Source organism: Neoarius graeffei, chromosome 5, assembly GCF_027579695.1.
Source record: "Neoarius graeffei isolate fNeoGra1 chromosome 5, fNeoGra1.pri, whole genome shotgun sequence".
Lineage (NCBI taxonomy): Eukaryota > Metazoa > Chordata > Actinopteri > Siluriformes > Ariidae > Neoarius > Neoarius graeffei.
The window spans coordinates 46,951,840-46,969,155 of record NC_083573.1 but is presented as its reverse complement, the minus strand read 5'-3'; the positions used below and the strand labels follow the sequence as shown (position 1 = coordinate 46,969,155).

General features: G+C 40.5%; 1 protein-coding gene across 3 annotated transcripts in view; it reads left to right on the top strand.

The window, feature by feature from the left end:
- Window positions 1-17,316, top strand: part of pals2a (protein associated with LIN7 2, MAGUK p55 family member a) — an 81,006-nt gene that overhangs the window by 9,521 nt on the left and 54,169 nt on the right. The window contains exon 1 of one of the 3 annotated variants that reach the window (XM_060921838.1): window positions 9,421-9,477. The exons of the other annotated variants lie outside the window; for them this stretch is intronic. The gene's annotated coding sequence lies outside the window, so the exon portion shown is untranslated. Of the gene's footprint in view, window positions 1-9,420; window positions 9,478-17,316 lie in introns of those variants that run through there. 3 annotated transcript variants of the gene reach the window in all.

The following is a 17,316-nucleotide window of genomic DNA, read 5'->3' as shown; positions in this document are numbered from 1 at the left end:
GCCAGCAGGCTGCGCGAGCTTTGTATGGTTTCAGTGCACAGCCTGTGTAGACCAAGCGCTCCCATTTCTCTCTCATTGTCCGGTCTTTTGGGAAACGATGAGTACTAATCCCATCAAGATTGGTGTTGCTACACCCTCCTACGATACATCTGTTAACCATTTTAATAATTACGCTATAACGTTGAAGAAATTTGCAGAAAACCACCAGGTCGTTTTCTCATAAACAAACCAGCGCTGACGTAGGATTCAGAAGGAGGCATCCCGCACGCAACGTCACGAAAATCAGGGTTTGCCGGGAAATCCAAATGGCAAGTTTTTTCAGAGGCGGACCAATTCGCCTCAAATGGCTTGATTTCAACTGAATTTTTTTTTTCTGGTATTGCGCAAGGAAAAAAAAATTGCAGAGAATGCAAAATGTGACAGATATTTGACCAAAGTTTAATATAAAATAGGAGAATTACATTGATCTTGCTCCTGAATTTACCCATGATATGCACTTTAAAGTGTGCAACAGTATTGGGTGCTTGTCATATTTTTTTTCGTTTCAAAATTCGCCACGCATTTCCCTGTTGGGGACAGAGGGGACAGGCACCCTCTTCTTCCACAGCCATGTCTTTGTAATGTGTGCAGAGTGTGGCTTTGCACTGTCTTGTTGAAATATCGCTGGAAAAGATGTCATCTTGAAGGCAGAATATGTTGCTCCAAAATCGCTGTACTTTTCTGTATTCATGCTGCCATCACAAAAGTGTAAATTACCTTTGCCAAGGGCACTGACACAACCCCATACCATGACAGGCCCTGGCTTTTGGACTTGTTGCTGGTAACAGTCTGGATGGTCCTTTTTGTCTTTGGTCCTGAGCACACTGTGTCCACTTCTTACAAAAAAAGACCTGAAATACTGATTCATCTGATCACAAAACACCTTTCCACTGTATGACGGTCCATCCCAGATGCCTCCCAGCTTGGAGAAGTCGACGGCACTTCTGGACACAGTTAATATAAGGCTTCAATTTTGCACAGTATGGTTTTAACTGGCATTTGTGGATGTAACTCTGTATTGTAGTCATACATGAAAATCCCTCACCTTTCGGCGAAATTCGCCATTTTGAAACCAAAATGGGTGACCTACGTGAATCGTGTAGATCCGATGAGAAAAAAAAATTGGGGGGGGGTTTGATATTGACCCAAAGGGCAAGGAGGTCGCTTCACACCCATAGACAGTTTGTGCCGGTTTGCGTCTCCTCCTCCTGCTTTGATATTGACGCCATAGCGACAAGTACGTCTCGCTGCGAAGGGCAAGCAGCATCATTTCGTGCCTCTTCTCCTGCTGGCCAGAGCGTGCACACATCAGTCAGAGTGCAGACCAGACCACCAGAAGCTGGAAGCTGGATGGAGTCATCGGACTGAATTTCCTACCTTTTTCAAACTTTCCTGATTGCTATCAAAACAAACAAAACTTGCGGCTTGATTACGTCAGCATTCGAAAGAGGGCGCACGTGTCTTTTGACAATCCCTGTGTCCGAAATTGCTCGCTACTCACTATATAGGGCACTGTATAGTGGAGACGCCATTTTGTAGTGCTGTCCGTGCTGAAAGAAATCAAATTAAAAGTCTCAAATTTGATTTAATAAAAGACAGCAGCAAAGAAGAAAGTATTCAGCCTTGATTCAAAAAGAACTGAAAGCTGCAGGTACTTCCATATCTTGGCAGGCTGAGTGGTATGCTGGGGCACCTCTTGCCAGCAGACCAGGATATCCAGAGGGAACTTGTGCGGTTCAGTGTTGACCTGACCATCCCCAGCTTCAAGGAGGGAGAGAGCATCGTGGAGTGGTGGGGTCATGTCTTCGACAAACCAGACAAGTACCCCTCCCTGGGTGCACTGGTTAAGTGTTGCCTCTCCATCTTTCATGGACCTAGAGTCGAGTCCTCATTTAGTCTGATGAATGATGTAATTGATCAAAGGAGTGGCAACATGAATGTGGAAACCTTTAATGCAATACAGACGGTCAAGTACATGCTGATGTCCAGGGGGAAGACAGCTATGCATAATTTCACTATAACTACATGTATTTGTATTTGTACTGTATGTCCTTGTGCAAATGTCAATACAGTATAGATAGTTTTCACATGACGTCACGGAGTCGGGGATTCCCTGGTGGCGGCCATCTTGGAGGGCTAGCTTCCCGTACGGGTCACTGAGCACACATTGTAGCGCGCGAGTTACATTCATTTATATATTATTTACATTTATAGTTACATTACTACTATTTAAAGCTAGCAATGGTGCACACCTGTTGTATTCACGGCTGTCGTAATAGGTCAGATTATGACGTCAAGCGGGGCTTTTATGGAATTCCCACTGTACGGGAGCACAAAGGCAGCAAACAAAGAAACTCGGCATACAAAGGAGAAGTCTATGGCTTGCGAGAATCAACCGCAAGGATTATCAGCCTTCCAAACACAGCAAAGTCTGCTCCGATCATTTTATAAGTGGTAAGTTGTTTAAATAAACAATCAATTGTGTTTAAGTTTGTTTTTGGAAACCAAAACATCATGTGAACAATCTCTGGAGAGTGCCTAACTGGAACCGCTGAGTGTACGTTTACATTGTAATGTACACTTAATATCGCTCGTTTGTCACGTTTCTATTTGAAACTTGTCACTTCACTCACGCAAGGGTCATTTTTGAAAAACATTTTAGGTCTATTCTGTATGATTTAATTTGTGTTTGGGATGCAAACAGCGTGCCTTTTGGCAGATGCCGCCTGAATCGCGCAGATCCGTTTTGTTTTTTTTTTAGGGGGGGGCGTTGGAGTGTCTGATTATAATTTCAAAGTAAATTCTGTATTAAAATTACTAAATAAGCAAATCCATTACAGTCCATGAAACAGGAAGTATAAGGATAAGAAAAAAACAGTTTAAATCAGGAAGCTGCGCACATTTGCGCAGCCGCGCAAATGTGCGCAGCTTCCCGATTTAAACTGTTTTTTTCTTATCCTTATACTTCCTGTTTCATGAACTGTAACGGATTTGCTTATTTAGTAATTTTAATACAGAATTTACTTTGAAATTATAATCAGACACTCCAACGCCCCCCCTAAAAAAAAAAAAACCGGATCTGCGCGATTCAGGCGGCATCCGCCAAAAGGTGCGCTGTGAATATATAAAGTTGTATATATCAAATAGCCTTTAAAGTTTGATGAAGTCAGTTTCAGGCTTTGGCAGTTTCAGGCTTTGGCAGCCCTGCATAGTCACTTGAAAATGCATCTTTGTCCACTTTGTAGGGGTCAGTTCCCCCAATCAAGGCCAGTTTGGCTGCATACCGTTGTCGTGAGATGTCGTCTAATGTATCTATATACTTCTGTTTGCTTGATTTTGCCGACATCGATCTTTATTTTAGAAAACTGACTATACAACTTCATAAATTCGTCCGAGATAACGTAGCCGGTAGTGGCGATGGTCCGTTTTGTTTGCCCTCCAAGATGGCAGCTGGGGGGCGTTCCCCGGAATGCCGTGACGTCAGTGAAAACTATCTATACTTAGTAAGGAGGCTATAATATTTATTCTGGGGGAGGACCCTCAAAATAAAACAACACCAGAGGCCACGTCACCACTCACGCACCCTTCTCACCTTTTTCACCCCGACCCGTTTTCATGCCTGTGTAGTGTAGGGTTGGGCGGTATCCAAATTTTGATACCTTTAAACTGTCTCTGTGTTTTCCCGGGGTATACGGTATTACCGAGAAAAAAATATTTTGTTTCGGCCTACTGTGTAACGTGCGCCTATGCCTCAAATGTACTATTTAAAAGCAGCATAGCGAATTGTGTGCATTGTGGTATGGATTAAGCAGCAAAGCGAATTTTGTGCATTGATGAATGGATTAAGAGATATTTCAAAGCATCACGCAACTCTTCCTTCATCTTGAAAATAGCATTCAACTGTCGTTTACACATGTCTGCGTTGAAACGCCATTTGCAGCACTATTTCACCTGCTCCATAAAAAAAAGTACACGATGAGCAGGATCATACCCTTTCAAGCATGGGAAATAAAAAAAAGAAAAAGAATCAACCAACACCCAAGTCCGTTTAGACTGCGCGATAAACCATATTCTTCAGCGCAAATGAGGCGAACCTAATTCAAATGCGTGATAGCTGCACAAGGCAAAATCATATGGGCCCACGTCATGCCATGGCGGGGAAATTAATAATCAAATGGCCTTACCTTGCTTAAAACGTTGTCTTGATCACATAACTCCTTACAATTATTCCACTTAAATCCATACGGTTTAACACACCCAACAAAGATAGCAAGCGCATTGCTAATTCCCACCAGAAACCTAACAGTTTACGCTACGATGTTTTCTTCCGTTTCTTCAGTAGATGACATTTCAAACGTTTATTACCCACATCCCAAATGTCATACGTTATATTATTTTACCTTGTTGTTACTCATGTAACCTACTCAAAACACAACTCATTGGAGAGATCTCGTGGAAGTGGAGTACCCCAGGCTATGGTGTGCCTTAGGGGACATATTAGATTTTTCGTTTGGTTTGAAACCAAAATACTGCCACACTGCCGATGTTGTATTTTTTTTTTTGCCACTAACTCGTTATCTTGACTTGCCATCTTTCAACCGCGGTCTCGGTCTTTTTTTTTTTTTTTTTTTTTTAGATAGGACAGTATAGAGAGACAGGAAATGAGCGGGGGAGAGAGAGACGGGATCGGGAAATAACCTCGGGTCGGAATCGAACCCGGGTCCCCGGATTTATGGTACGATGCCTTAGCCATCTGAGCCATGACACCCCCGGTCTCAGTCTCTTGCGAAGCTTTCTGTCAGACTCCAAATGTCACGCAGGGTTGCCATGGTAACGACATAAACAACCCTGCACGCGATGAGAACTTCTTTAGGAAATTGATAGAATTAGTGAAAATGCGATCACACAGTTATTCGGGATGATCTTCAATTTATTATTTTATATTATGACATCATGTACTCCATATTTATTTAGATATTATATATTTTTTTAAAATGACGGTAATGAGACCGATACCGTTGGTACTTTTGGATACCTCGGGATACCTTCTTACCGTAATACCGCCCAACCCTAGTGTGTTTGACAAAGGTTTGCCGAAGTAATCCCGAGCCCATGCGGTTATATCAGCTATAGATGAATGCCAGTTCTTGATGCCGTCTGAGGGATCAGAGATCACAGGTGTTCAGCTTAGGCTTGTGCCCTTGCCCTTTATGCACTGAAAATTCCTCCAGATTCTTTGAATCATTCAATATTGCACACGGTAGAGGGTGAAATATCCAAATCTCTTTGTATCTTTCTGTGAGGAACATGGTTTTTAAACATTTCAATAATTTTCTCATGCATTTGTTGATTTAAGCTGAAGATCCTCAGCCCATCCTTGCTCTTCAAAGATGAGGCCTTTCCTGGATACTGATTGTGTACCAAATCATGATTACAGTCACTTGTTGACATCATCACCTGTTTCAAATCGCATCATTCATTATTTGCTTGTTTTACCTCATTACGCTCCGGAAATTGCCCAGTCCTAACTTTTTTTTGGAATGTGTTGCAGGACAGAAATGCAAGAATGGATGCAAGTAAACAAATGAAATGAAGTTGATCAGAAAAAAGATGAAACATTTTGGGTTCATACTGTCAAAGTAAATTTAGAAATCACTTTTTATTTTTTTATTATTATTTTTTTAATTTGTATTTTCTATACCATCCCTTTTTTTTTTTTTTGAGTTGTAGGTGTGTCCATCTAAGGGCGTATTCACACCTACGTTGTTTGGTCCGGACCAAACGAACCAAATTTCCCTTGGTCCGGACCTTTTGGGTTGGTCTGAATACAAACCACTGAACTCTGGTCCGGACCAAACAAGCGGACCGAGACCGAGCTGCAAGGTCGGACTCGGTCCGGACCAAAGGAACCCTGGTGCGGACCTTTTGGAGGTGTGAAAGCAGACCGGACCTAGTCCGACAGTTTTGCTTTTTTGTACCTCGGGAGCTTCCGTCGTTTGTCGAGCATTATGGGAAACAGAGTCTTGACACTCCACCGCAAAGTGCAAACACTGTTTCGGTTGTCAAGGGAACCTTACAACAGTCGTTCAGTCATTCAGACCAGTGGTAGGCTAGACTACAGAGTACAAAAAATGAGTAGGGGCAAACGTGGGCCGAGGAAGAAACGCGTACCCTTGTGGATATATGGGCAGATGTCCACATATCTGAGCTTTTGGAGAGAACACACAAAAATGCCGACGTGTTTGCTGTATTCAGTGAGAAAATGAAGGAGAAGGGGTTCACGCGCTCCCCAGAACAATGTCGGCTAAAAGTGAAGAAACTCCGTCAGACCTACATTAAAATCAGGGACATTCTTTCAAAAAGTGGCGGTACTTGCGTGAAGAGCCAGAACTGTCACAACATGATGTGCGCTCATCAGCACTATCTTCCGTGACTACTTTTGAACTTAACGCTTTGTGCGCGTGTCGTCTCTGACCAATAGCTGAACGACCTCAGGGCGCGTGGCTTTGTTGACAGATTTTGGTCCGCTTACTAAAATGTACAGTGTGAAAGCGAACCGCACCAAAATGAAAAAATAAAAAAAACATTTGGTTCGGACCAAAGCAAGTGAACTATCGAACTATCCTGGTCTGAATACACCCTAAGTGGACCTTTGCCATGTGTTGCTCATACATGTCTCTGATGTGATTCATGAAATGTGATGCATTTTATTCTGAGGCGGAGACAACCATGTCAAAATCGTTCATGACTAATGTGCTTCAAATGTTGCTCGTTGGTGGAGTAACAGAACATTTATGATACCCTGAGCTGCTGATTTATTGCTCTCTCTCTCTCTCTCTCTCTCTCTCTCTCTGAGTACTCTTTAGCAGTTTTATCAGGCACATCTGAAATGTAGTTGAACTCTGGAAGCATACACCTGGCACAATGATAAGTGAGAATCTGTAAAGTGTTGGCTTGTGCAACCATTAGACTGGTCTACTTACTGACCCCACAGACTTGTAAAAACCTGTATTCTCACTTTAAACCTCAGGCTTCCACATAATACAATACAAATTCAATAAACAACGTAATGATTCAGTGTTTGACTGACTGTACCACTGAATCTGATACAATACGAGATGATTCAATTTAGTGGCCTTGATTTGATATGTCCCTGACTTCTTTCAGAATCTGTAGTTGGCCTGCTGTTAGAAATCACTTCACTAGGACATATAGACCAGTTTAAAAATATTGACTTATTGCACTCCACCAATTGTTTGTCCTTTTTTGATCACATATTTGCAACCAATTACAATAGATAACAATCATTTAATGATTTACATACGGTCAGTTCATTTCACTTGCGACCTTTTAAAGAAAATATCTTGCAAATAAACAAATTGAGCTAAAAGTCGGTCTTTATGTCTGTCCTTTTATTAAAAAAAAGCTGCAGTTTGAATTTATTCTTAACGATATTACCACTAAAGTGATGAAAATAGCCGGGACTATTTTTTGTCAGGGAGGCTGCCATAACTCCATTCTGCGTGATGTCATTTTCTCGAGCACAGTGGCGGTGTCCAAGTGCATGCTATACTAGTGTCAGTGGGGCGAAGTATTCTGTCAGCAGGGCGAAATGTTCTGTCAGGGATGGTTGGAGATGGATGTAAGTGCAGAAGATCTTTATTATAAAGAAAAGTGCATGTATATCGTGAACGGTAAAACAGGCAAAAGGCCGAGCAAGGTACAAGCGTGTGTGAGGGGAGTGTGTGTGGGGGAATTGTGTGATAATATCAGAAGCAGGGTCAAAAATGAGGAACAGGAATCGGAAATCAGTCAGGAAATAAGGCTCGGTTATGTATGACAACAATGCAATACTTCGCAAAGTAAGTGTGCATTCTGAGTCCTTATTTAAGTGCGCTGATTGCGCTTTAATCCCATGCAGATGTGTCATTTGCAGCGTGTGTGTGAGTCAGTTTGGAGCGTACGCGGTCCAGAGCGTGCCTGAGAGTCCTTCTGTTGTGACAACTAGACTATAGTATAATATTGTGGTCTAGCGTGACTTCTGGGTCAATTTGTTTGCATTTTTCCACAAACAATTATGGCAATAGTGTATTAGAAAAGGAATCAAAATAAAGTAGTAACTAGTTTATTGCCTGTTTATTTAAAAAAATACTTACCTGCTTATCCTCCATCCGCTTGATGCATGACACAGTATGCTGTCGTGTGGAATCCTATGTCGCGCAGTGCCGTCCTCGTTTTTGTCTCCTAATACATCCATGTATCTGGCTAATCCAGTATGGCCACTCCCAGGGAAATGGCCCAGTGGACTGATGTTACACCTTTTCAACATGTGTTTTAGCCTAAAGTCCGCTTAATTTTTTTTTCATCTGGAACATCTTGTCTCATCTCATCTCATTATCTGTAGCCGCTTTATCCTGTTCTACAGGGTCACAGGCAAGCTGGAGCCTATCCCAGCTGACTACGGGCGAAAGGTGGGGTACACCCTGGACAAGTCGCCAGGTCATCACAGGGCTGACACAGGCAACCATTCACACTCACATTCACACCTACGGTCAATTTAGAGTCACCAGTTAACCTAACCTGCATGTCTTTGGACTGTGGGGGAAACCGGAGCACCCGGAGGAAACCCACGCGGACACGGGGAGAACATGCAAACTCCACACAGAAAGGCCCTCGCCGGCCACGGGGCTCGAACCCAGGACCTTCTTGCTGTGAGGCGACGGCGCTAACCACTACACCACCGTGCCACCCTGGAACATCTTGTATTAATGTATAATGATGACATTTCATAAGCCTGTAATTTCAAAATTTCCTGGTTAATCGCTTTAAATAGATGCCTTGATCCAAATTGTTGAATTGTTACACCTCTATTCTTAGCACAACATTGATGTAGACATGGTTGTGGTATAGGTGTGTGTGTGGTAGTGGTATGGGAGCATTGGACATCATCACCACAGGGTTGAGAGAGAGTGCCAACCAAATGTATCCAGCCACCAGAAGTGCTGTGGTCAGAAAGTGACACTGATAAAAGGCTGGTGGACATTGGTCTAAGCCTGGACCAACAAGGTAGGCGAGCCACGTGGTCAGTAAGATACATGGTGTTTAAAAAAAAAAAAAACAGCAGTACTGCTGCACTTGTTACTCTTACATCAGCCCAACACACACTACGGTGTCAGCACTGTGCTGAAAATGGACCCCCAACCAAATAATAACGGTGTCCCTTTCCGTTAATGGACAGGGTAGAGTGGGCTGACAGATTTGTCGTAAGTGTATAACTGTATAATTATGGTGAAATAAATGGCTCATGTTTACTGTTTTTCAGTTGATAAAGGTATAATAGAGAGGCTTTGTGATTTACTTTGGAATTGATTTCACAGGTGAACCACTCACTTCTGGACATGTCTGAAAAGTGTAGTGGATACTTAAACACTATAATAGGTTTGTGTCCAAATGATGTACTAGAGCAGTGTTTCTGAACCACTGGGCTGCGGCCCATTAGTGGGCCGTGAAGTGCTATCTAATGAGCCGCAAATTTTTTTTCAAGTTGAAGCTGTTTTTTTTTTTTTTTTTTTTACTAGTAGTAGGGTACAGTTGCTGGGTTGCATCTGATGTCACATCTGCCTCATTAAGCTACGGTCACACTACAGCTCGTGGTGCTTTGTGATGGGTTGTCAATGAAAATGAGGCATTTTGGTGGCTATACATGTGAGCTAAAAGTTGTGGTCACAGCATACAACACTCCGTGAGCGAGTGTCACACAGCAGGTGAACAATTGACTCTCATGCCTTTTGAGCGGCACAGCTCGAGTGGCTGCACTCGCTCACGGAGTGTTGTATGTGCTTTTGGGACCCAGTCGTTATGGGAAACCTCTGATACTGATTTGAGCGCGACCAGCACGCACAGATGAGGACGCTGTTTTCATAGAGGCTTTGCGAAATATCATTATCACTGTTCCATTTGTTTCTAGCCATGTTTATAATGCTGTTTAAATACGCTGCTTAAAGGAACAGTCCACCGTACTTCCATAATGAAATATGCTCTTATCTGAATTGAGATGAGCTGCTCCGTACCTCTCCGAGCTTTGCGTGACCTCCCAGTCAGTCAGACGCAGTCAGACGCGCTGTCACTCCTGTTAGCAATGTAGCTAGGCTCAGCATGGCCAATGGTATTTTTTGGGGCTGTAGTTAGATGCGACCAAACTCTTCCGCGTTTTTCCTGTTTACATAGGTTTATATGACCAGTGATATGAAACAAGTTCAGTTACACAAATTGAAACGTGGCGATTTTCTATGCTATGGAAAGTCCGCACTATAATGACAGGCGTACTAACACCTTCTGCGCGCTTCGGCAGTGCATTGATATCTGAGCTCCGTATCAATGCGCTGCCGAAGCGCGCAGAAGGTGTTAGTACGCCTGTCGTTATAGTGCGGACTTTCCATAGCATAGAAAATCGCTACGTTTCAATTTTTTTAACTGAACTTGTTTCATATCACTGGTCATATAAACCTATGTAAACTGGAAAAACACGGAAGAGTTTGGTTGCATCTAACTACAGCCCCAAAAAATACCATTGGCCATGCTGAGCCTAGCTACATTGCTAACAGGAGTGACAGCGCGTCTGACTGCGTCTGACTGACTGGGAGGTCGCGCAAAGCTCGGAGAGGTACGGAGCAGCTCGTTTCAATTCAGATAAGAGCATATTTCATTATGGAAGTACGGTGGACTGTTCCTTTAAGGTTTCTGCTTTCGGTTTTGTAAATATTACGCTTGTTAATAAACACTCTTCCTGCACTTGGATCCGTCTACCTCCGTCTATCTTGCAGTGTCCTGATCCCCAGATCTTTAACCCAGCTGCATATAAAAAGTAGTACTCCTCAATGCTCTTCCAGGTTTTCATCTGTGTGTCCGTGTAGAACGATGTCTGCAGCACTAGGTAGTTTGAGATGTCTGGGAACTCAACGGATGGATAATTTTCCAACTCGTAGGAAAAATCCTTCTTTGTTAACGTGTAAGGGTCTAATCCCATTGAGTGGTTTCTATATCCACTTCTTTTGAGTGCACTTCTTGGTTTAAATAACTTGTTTGTTTTTCTGTACGTAAACAGGACAATACGTTCTTGTGTTAGTGGTCCAGACTCCACTTTTGGATCATTAATCCCTTTTGACTGAGAATGCCCTGCATGCATGGTTTGGCTTCTGGCACATCTGTACAGTTTTAAATACAATAACTACAATTAAGAAAGTGTTTTTATTGCATTTATTTAATTCCCGGGCTCCCATCTGTAACAGGGAGTGATGTCGCATCCCATTCCAGTGTTCGAAATACCCATCTGCATTTTGCAGAATGATTTTCAAGATTGCAGAAGAAAAATTAAACAACCTGCAATTTTGCAGAATGAAAAAATCAGGCTCGGGATTCAATGGTTCTCAATTTAGCAAACTAGCGGCGCTGTAAATAAACTGAAAGCTGCGCCGCGCAAACCTGACGGCGTTTTCCAGGTCAAAGTTGAGCAATATTTACGTAATACCGACGAAAGGCGACGACAACCAAATAAGGGCAGTTGCCATTTTCCAGTCCCCCCAGGATTCCGCGGGCCTTTTTTGTGATTGTTGCGGGCTAAAATGTCTGATGTTGCAGGGGGTTTTCCAAAAAATTGCGCTGAAAGTTGCGGTGTTTTTTAGGTTTTTGTTGCGATTACATTGCGGGAGGAAGTGAAAGTTGCGAGGAATTGTTGCGATTTTCTCTTTTTGTGATTAAAATTGAGTGATATGTTAAATATTAAGTTACTACTGAAAAACTATTGATTAAAAAAACAAAGACACTGAGAAATGGTCCTATAAACAACTTTACCAATATAAAAGATTAGCAGGACTACAAAAATGCAGAAAAATAGGCTTTACTTATCCAAATGCACCTGTTGGTTCTACAGTTAAAGTGCAGAGAACCTCACAGCACAACATGAAGTTACCTTAAAATATAATATAAATGCCTCAGCTTTCATGTAAGAAAAAAAACCTATTAATACTAGTACTGTGTGCAGGCAGTCTCTCCTGAAGACTAAATTAAACAATTATAAACTAATAAAATAAATGGCTCAGGCTTCATAGAAGAAAAAAAAAACAGTTTGAACAGAATCTCACAGTATGATGCTGAAGCTGCCTACCCTGGCGAAAATTTTTTTTTACTTTATTGTATTTAAAGTATATTCATATTTTCAATAGTATATTGAAAATATACTTACACAAATTGTACTTTTTGTAAATATATAAAAAGTATACTAACATCACGGGCGGCATGGTGGTGTAGTGGTTAGCGCTGTCGCCTCACAGCAAGAAGGTCCGGGTTCGAGCCCCGTGGCCGGTGAGGGCCTTTCTGTGTGGAGTTTGCATGTTCTCCCCGTGTCCGCGTGGGTTTCCTCCGGGTGCTCCGGTTTCCCCCCACAGTCCAAAGACATGCAGGTTAGGTTAACTGGTGACTCTAAATTGACCGTAGGTGTGAATGTGAGTGTGAATGGTTGTCTGTGTCTGTGTCAGCCCTGTGATGATCTGGCGACTTGTCCAGGGTGTACCCCGCCTTTCGCCCGTAGTCAGCTGGGATAGGCTCCAGCTTGCCTGCGACCCTGTAGAACAGGATAAAACGGCTACAGATGATGAGATGAGATAATAACATCATGCTTTCACGCTAACACTTTTAACACACTTTAAAATAATTATACTATATTACACTTTATAGAAATATATTATACTAAAATATACTTCAAGTGAAAGTTATGTGCAATTTCTAAAGTGTACTTGGTGTACTAATTTCTAAAGTGTACTATAATACAAACAAAGTACACTTTAATTTGACTAAGCATATATTAGTACATATAAAGTCATGTACTTAAAGTATACAAAATATACTTTAAGTTGTTCCACTTTAGCACATAAAAGTACACTAAATACACTTCAAGTTGCACTTTCCTACAATTTAATTACAATTAAAATATATTTAGTACAAAATTAGTTGTTCCAAAATAGCATGCCTCAAGTTAACTAATCATAAACACACTTGAAGTATATTGATGATTAGTGTGGCTTCAAGTACACAAAAGTATGCTAAATTTCAGTACACTTAGCACATTTATTTTTCACCAGGGTAAACACTGGAAAATAAAATACCATTTTGGCAAAAATGTTGGCATCCATTAATTTCTTGTATTAAGTAAAAAAATAATGTAAAGTGCGCACAGTCCTTCACTGTAAACATAACACTCTTTCAGTAACAGAATTTAAGCCTATATAAACACTGACTCGCACATGCTGCTTCTCTTGAATGGAAACACGGAAGTAAGCAGTGTTGCCAGATACTGCTGACGTTTTCCAGGCCAAAATATGTTCAAAACCCGCCAAAATGCACTTGAAACCGCCCAGTCTGGCAACACTGGAAGTAAGGCGGAAGGTAGTTTGTCGACGTCACCTCAAGACGACGCCAACGATTGGTCAAATTTGCGGGAAAGTTGCGGTGATTGGATATAATTGCAACATCGCCCTGAATTCGCGGGGATTGGTTGAATTTGCGTTGAAGTTGCAAATCGCAACATCGCGAAATCCTGGAGGGTCTGATTTTCTGATGTAAGATTTCGGCACTTTTAATACCCGCCGGGAGGACCCAACAACTACCTCGGCAGAGTTCGGCAGTTTCCGCCATGCATCTCCCAGAATTCAATGCGGCACAACAAACATGGCTCCCAAGAAGAGGACTGTTTCTTCGGGGCAAGAGTCCGACAAAAACGCCAAGAAAACAAGGACGATTTTGTCGTATCTCAGCAAAACCGGCAGCTAGCGTGACAACAGCGACAGATCGCGCGTCCATGAGGGTGATAAAAATGAAGACGGTCGCTGTTATAGTTGGTAGTTGGATATATATATATATATATATATATATATATATATATATATATATATATATATATATAGGTAAATTGTATAGGTTTGTATATATTGTATTGTTGAATCATGCAAAATTATACTGATATTATATCCCTTTTGAAGACAGCAACAGTATTTTACCTTTATTCATAGATACTTTTGAATATTTTTTCTCATACCAAGCTACACTAATACATGTTTTGTGTACATGTTCGATATTTTTTTTTTTTTTAACTAGTGCTGTCTTGCCTGTGGTGCAGACTAGCATGAAGTAAAACAGTTGCCCTGTAAGACAAAGCTCATAGGTTCAGTTTTGTAGCTCTCAGTAGTTCTGTAGCTCTCAGTAGTTCTGTAGCTCTCAGTTCTGCCATGATTAGTTTGTACCCAGTTCTCTGTTGTTAGTTTAGAGCAGTGAAGCCCCTGCAGTAGTTTTCAGTTCAGTTCATGACCTTGCACTTTAGAAGCCGGGCAAACACAATGAACCCAAACGTCTTTCCATTTGCCAGTTGGGTTTTATTCCATAATGGCATCAATTCTTTGCATCATCGTAAGATGTAACAGAGTGTAGAATTGAAACCTTGCTTTCGATTTAAAACTACAGGTTGCAGATGCAAACACTGTGAATGAAGTACATTTTGGTTAACAATCTATTGTTCAAGCTAGAAACTTAATCTTGACAAAATGTAACATGACGTGTAACATGAAAATGAATGTTTTGTTTCTTGAAGAACAGCTGTGTTCTATTTTTTATTGTGGTGATACCTTTATTAGTATGTTGTGTGGAAGGATAATGTGTGGGTGTGATAACTAGTACATTTATGAATTAGTTGGTATACTTCAAGTTGTAGTAGCCCGTAGTGTCAGGGCGAGGGGGATGAAAGACCTGTGGAAGTATCATGGAATGATAACTTTGCTGCAGAGAAGGATCTGTGAAGACTGAAATTAAAAATAGAGTGAGAGAATAAAGAATTACAGTAATGCTATGGGTTGTAAAGCTAGATATGATGTAAATATAGGCATTATTAGGTTGAGAAGGGTGTAGTATGGAGGCTTGTGTATCTGCAGAAAATATTTCCAAATTGCAGAACAAAATTTTGACATTCTGCAATATTGCAGAACATTTGAAAAAATTATTTCGAGCACTGCATTCATATGCTTTACAGTAGATTAGAGTAGAATAGCTGAGCCAAAATAATTGGGGATCTTTTTTAATGGGCCCCGACTCATTACAAGTATGAATAGGTGGGCCTTAGAGTAGAAAAGGTTGAGAACCCCTGAGTTAGAGCATGTATACAGAGCCTAATCTAGGGCGCGTAATACGCGTTTTTTTATCTGTCTGTCACACATCCACTTTTTGGGCACGAGAGTGATATCGCGTATCTATTCATTTTGTCGCGCATTTATAAGTAGAGAGCGTGTAGTCGCGTTTTACTGAATCTTGTGCGTATCAATTTGTCAGCACCAGCTAGCAAGCACTGCAGTAAATATAGCGTTGTTTACACACCAATCGGAAAATATCGGAAAGGACTGAAGTATTCCGAATGGTTTATTTAGTGGGTAAAACAGTTTTGTGAACTATTATATCATTGGTCACTGAACCGGAAGACAGTGTATCTCAACCAATCGTGTGAAGTGTTTTAAAAATACCCAAAAGCACATGGCATATCGTTCTGTCTCATCCAAACATAACAATAAGTTTGTGTACAAATATGATCTTAGAGTAATTATATGACAGTGTGAAGACATACTAAGTCATTTGATTCTGATTGATGATGGTTTTTGAAGTTTGAATTTGATATTATTTTCCTAATGCCAATATACAATTAGTTTGATAATGTTTGGTATTATGTCAGTTTTATTTAAAAATATTATGAAATATATTTAATATGTTCTTGTGTAATTGTAGGTACTGTAAGATTATAAATGATAGAGATTATATACTTTTTAGGAAGTCTGAATGTTGAGATTATCTCCAGTCATTTATGTCAAAATCTAGTTTAAACATAGGTAGATTGTTTGTTTAATGTTTTTCACTTTCATGAAAGGTGGTCTGAACAAAACAAATATGATAGCATTTTTAAATATTTGATAGTGATTTTATTTTATTCAGAAAGTCAGATTTTTCATCTTATTATTAATTAATAGTGGCAAGACTACATGGATTTTAGACTTAACTATATCAAATGATGTAATATTAACCTAGTCATATTTGATATGCAGTATTAACCTAGTCATATTTGAAATGCAACGTTATACTACTGGTGGTCAAACTGGTAAAAATAGGCTAGTCACATGATTTATAGTAAAACAGTAACCTAGTCATATAACAGAAAACTAGTCATATTTGTAAGGTTTTGCAGTATATAATTCTTCATATAGTTTTTGATCTAAAATCTTTACATTTTTAAAGTTCAGATCTGATCATAATGTTTGTGCAATACTATAAACTGTGGATAAGTGTTTGCTGATATGGTTTTCATATCACTGTATTAAAGGATATGTATAGTGCCATAATTATGATATTATATAGATTAACATCTGATATGAATGTTTGTTACATGTATTTAGTTTTTATTAATAAAACTGTTCTGTTTATAGATGTACTCTTGAAAATATCTGCCAATGTATTACTTATTTTTCTGTCCCCACTAACTGGAACAAATGAGGGATATTTTTACCCATGTTAATATTTTCTGTCCCCTGTTTCTACAACTAGTGAGGGATCTGTCCCCTATTTTCAAATTCCTAGATTAGGCTCTGTGTATAGAATACCCACAATGCCCATCTGATATTTATAGAGAGCACAAGGTAGGGTGATATTTCTTCTGCCACTTCCAGTTCCACTATTAAAGCTGGCACTTAATTAATACAAAGAGTCAGGTTTGTTTGAGCAGGGGCGTTGGTAAATAGTGCTGGACTCTGGCCCTTTAGAACCGCAGCTACTTTTAAAGAACTTTCCCTCGAGCATGTAATAAGACTGAAATAATGGAAATGCACAGGATGTTTTGATGTTCTTATTGCTTTTTCCCCAAAACACCATTACGTACAAAGTATTTGCTGAAAACCTGTGAGCAAGCAGAGATTGGCTTGGATACTCTTTTATTTGAATAGGGTGAGGCCGTGATTTGTTTGCTAAAATGACTGTTTGCACTGTTGTCAATAATAGAGTTAACCAGTGAGCTTTGTAGGAAGCTAGAAGATTAGACATGCTGGGTTTCATGTAAAAATGCTCTTTTAAACTAGGGATCGACCGATATGTTTTTTTCAGGGCCGATACCGATTATTATGGAATTGGGATGCCGATAACCGATATGTGCAACCGATAAATGTAAACATTATAATTCACATGAAATTAAACATAGCACAC